This window comes from Helianthus annuus, chromosome 13 (assembly GCF_002127325.2).
Source record: "Helianthus annuus cultivar XRQ/B chromosome 13, HanXRQr2.0-SUNRISE, whole genome shotgun sequence".
In the NCBI taxonomy this organism is placed as follows: domain Eukaryota; kingdom Viridiplantae; phylum Streptophyta; class Magnoliopsida; order Asterales; family Asteraceae; genus Helianthus; species Helianthus annuus.
Window position 1 is genome coordinate 2,924,728 of NC_035445.2, and position 4,172 is coordinate 2,928,899.

The 4,172-nt window shown below is 43.6% G+C and overlaps 1 non-coding gene across 1 annotated transcript; it reads left to right on the top strand.

Annotated features, from left to right (window-relative positions):
- Positions 1 to 3,742: 3,742 nt before the first annotated feature.
- On the top strand, positions 3,743 to 3,848 carry LOC118486154. The gene has a single exon (XR_004878010.1). It is a non-coding gene; the product is annotated as a small nucleolar RNA R71 (small nucleolar RNA).
- Positions 3,849 to 4,172: the final 324 nt, after the last annotated feature.

Here is a 4,172-nt window from a genome sequence, read left to right on the forward strand (position 1 = left end):
CTCGGGCACACACCTCCGTATGACTTGATCCGGTCCGATCTTGAAGAGATCCGGCTCATCCCAAATGTATTGCCTCACTTGGACCATAAATTGTTGACGACGATTTTTGGTCCAATGAGTTGGAATGGCACCCGTGGCTAAATAGTTGACGTAATGAGCGTACCACGGTGCAACGAAAGTGGAAACGGCTAAGAGTTGCTCATCGGGGAAACTTTCATTGATTTCACTTACGTCATCGGTCCCCTCCACCGGAATCCGAGACAAATGATCCGCTACTACTTTCTCGCTTCCCATCTTGTCTCGGATCTCTAAATCGAACTCTTGTAATAATAAAACCCATCGAATCAATCGCGGCTTCGCATCCTTTTTCTCCATCAAATACCGAACTGCACTGTGATCCGAATAAACCACTACCTTGCTTCCCCAAATATACAAGCGAAACTTATCCAAAGCATACACCACCGCTAGTAACTCCTTCTCGGTTGTGGTGTAGTTAAGTTGCGCTTCGGATAAAGTTTTGCTTGCATAGTAAATAACCACCGGCTTCTTGTCAACCCGTTGACCCAAAACTGCACCAATAGTGGTATCGCTTGCATCACACATTATCTCGAACGGCTTTGACCAGTCGGGTGGTTGCAAGATAGGCGCCTTGACCAAGTGTTCCTTCAAAACATTGAAAGCTTGCATACACTCGTTAGTAAAATCAAACGGGACATCTTTTAATAACAAATTGCATAAGGGTTTGGTGATAACACTAAAACCCTTAATGAAACGTCGATAAAAACCCGCGTGTCCCAAGAATGACCTTACACCCTTAACATTTTTAGGAGGTGGCAAAGATGATATTACCCGTATCTTTGCCTTATCCACCTCCATCCCTCTTTCCGAAATCACATGTCCCAACACAATGCCCTCTTGCACCATGAAATGACTTTTCTCCCAACTTAGCACTAAATTTTTCTCAACGCACCTTTTCAAAACCTTTTGCAATTCGTTGAGACAAGCATCAAAAGTAGTGCCAAAAATGGAGAAATCATCCATGAATACTTCGAGCGACTCTCCAACCATGTCCGAGAAAATACTCATCATACATCGTTGGAAAGTTGCCGGAGCATTACACAAACCAAATGGCTTTCGCCTAAAGGCAAAGGTGCCATATGGACATGTGAAGGTGGTCTTGTGTTGGTCATCCGGGTGTATGGCAATTTGATTATAACCCGAATACCCATCTAAAAAGCAATAATATTTTTGACCCGACAATTTCTCAATAATTTGGTCAATGAAAGGTAGCGGGAAATGGTCCTTAGAAGTGGCGGCATTCAATTTCCGGTAGTCAATACACACCCGCCACCCGGTAACCGGTCGGGTGGCAATTTGTTCACCACTTTCATCCTTGACTACTTGAATGCCGGCCTTCTTAGGCACAACTTGGGTGGGACTCACCCAAGCACTATCCGAAATCGGATAGATGATTCCCGCATCCAACCATTTAATTACCTCTTTTTTTACTACCTCCCTTAGGTTCGGGTTTAACCGCCTTTGAGCTTCTCGTGTCGGTTTGGCATCTTCGGTTGTGATAATTTTATGCATGACGATGGATGGACTAATTCCTTTGAGGTCGGCAATCGTCCATCCAATAGCACCCTTGTTCGCTTTTAACACCTCCATCAACGCTTGCTCTTGTGCCAACTCCAAATTAGAGGCAATAATGACCGGTAAAGTGTCATTATCCCCTAAAAATACGTACTTCAAATGGCTAGGCAAGTCCTTGAGCTCCAACTTTGGTGGTTCCTCCAATGATGGTTTTGTACCCGAATCGATCTCCACCGGTAAACCCTCGAATTGATGGGTCCATGGTGGTCTACCTTCTTTCATTGCCATAGCATCTTGTGCTTCCTCTTCAACCCGTAATGCATAAGCATGTACTTGTTCAGAAAAGTCACACAGGCAAATATCCAAACCATCCTCCTCATACTCATGCGGGTTGCATCCATCTACTATGTCTGCCATGAAACACTCATCAACACCGTTAGCATTAGAATTGTTAGTAAAAACATTCAAACGCATTTTTCGATTTCCAAACGCCATATCAACTGTACCAAATCTACAATCAATAATAGCATGTGCGGTGCTTAAAAATGGCCGACCCAAAATTATATTTTGTTGTTGTTTAGGGTCCGCCGATGAGTAATCCAAAACTAAGAAGTCCACCGGGTAATAAAACTCATCAATTTTCACAATAACATTTTGAACCATACCCCGAGGCAACTTATGAGACAAATCGGCCAAAACAACCGTCGTCTCCACCCTTGCTAATGGACCAAAGTCATATTGGTCGTATAAGCCCCCCGGTAAAATGCTAACTCCGGCTCCGAGATCTAGCAACGCCTTAGCCATTTGAAAATTACCAACTTGCACATTAATCAATGGCGTGCCCGGATCTTGGAGCTTAGAAGGAAGCTCTCCATTCAACACCGCACTTACTTGCCCGGTCAAATCCACCCGCTTAGGCACTTTCTTTTTGTTTTGCCTTTTTTGTGTACATAATTCTTTTAAGAATTTTGCATAAGCGGGGACTTGTTTTATTGCATCGAGGAGTGGGAGATTTATTTTTACTTGTTTGAACATATCCCACATCTCCTCTTTTTGAGGACCTCTCGACACAATAAAATTTTTCTTTCCCGGGTCAAGTAGGGCCGATGGAAATGGAACTTGACTCGGTTCACCCTCAACTTTTTCATTCTTTTCACTTTCACCCAAACCCGGTTTTTTAACAATTGTTTCTTTTGGTTTAACCGGTGAAAGTTCATCATCACTTTCAATTCCCGTGATATCCTCAACCACCCCCTCAACCAATTCGGGTGACAAATTGGCTTTAAATTCTTTCCCACTTCTTAAAACACTAACATGATTAATGTTAACATTACCTCGTGACGAACCATGTGAAGGGTTTACCTTAGTGTCGCTTGGAAGTTGACCCTTTCCTTTCTTCAATTCCGCCACATCAGTTGCTAATTGACCCATTTGGGTTGTTAGTGATTGGATGCTTTTATCACGAACCTCATCTTTTTGCATTCGCACTTCATCAAGTTGGTTCCGTTTTTGCATCTCCATTTGCATGCTCTTTAGCATCTCCATCACCTCGTTTCCACCCGAAAGCCCCCCTTGTTCTTGACCCGTTTGGTATTGCTTTTGATAACCTTGGTTATTTCCGCCTCGGTACCCACCTTGGTTATTGTAAGATGGCCGTGAACCAAAATTACCTTGGCTACCTTGAAAATTTGGGTTCGCTTGATTTGAAGGGTTCCCATATCTAAAGTTCGGATGGTTCCTCAATCCGGGGTGGTAGGTATTAGAATTCATGTTGTTGTAGTTCCTACCACCTCCTCCTTGACCTTGACCTTGAACCGCATGGACTTCCTCGTATTGCCCTTCCAACATCCCTTGGCAATTTTCAGCCGCATGACCTATTTCATTACACAAAGCACAAACATTATATATTTGGTTAGTGGTTTGAACATTACCATCATCTATGGCGTGCACTTGCGGTCGGGTGGTGGTCGGTCGGGCTCTTCTCGAGGCTTGAGCTTTTCTCTTTGATGTAGTTGCCATGCTTTCCAAGAACTCCCAATCTTCATTCTCATAGTTTGTTCCAAAAGTCCCACCGGTGATAGACATCAAATCGCGTGCGTCTTCGGCACTCAACCCCTCATGAAAGGCATTCATTAACTCCCACAATTCGATTCCATGGTGAGGGCAATTCTTTATCATCATATTGAATCGTTCGAACGCTTCATGGAACATCTCACCATGTTGTCGTTGGAAGCTCCTCAACCCCTTTCTAGCATCATTAGTCTTTTGGGCGGTATAGAATTCGTCTAAGAAAGTTTGTTGCATTTCCCCCCAAGTGTAAATAGATGCCGAAGGCAAAGTGTAGAACCACTTCTTTGCCTTATCCTCCAAAGAAAACTGAAATAAGACCAACTTGACTTCATCGGCCCAAAAACCTTGACTCCCAAAAGTGTTGCAAATTGAGTCATAGGCCTCTAGATGGAAATACGGCTCCTCCGTTGCTAACCCTTTGTACTTCGGTAAACTTTGCAACGAGTTTGTTCTTACTTCAAAAGTTCTCCTTTGGTTGTTGTGAGGGATAACCACCGGTGAAGGGTTTT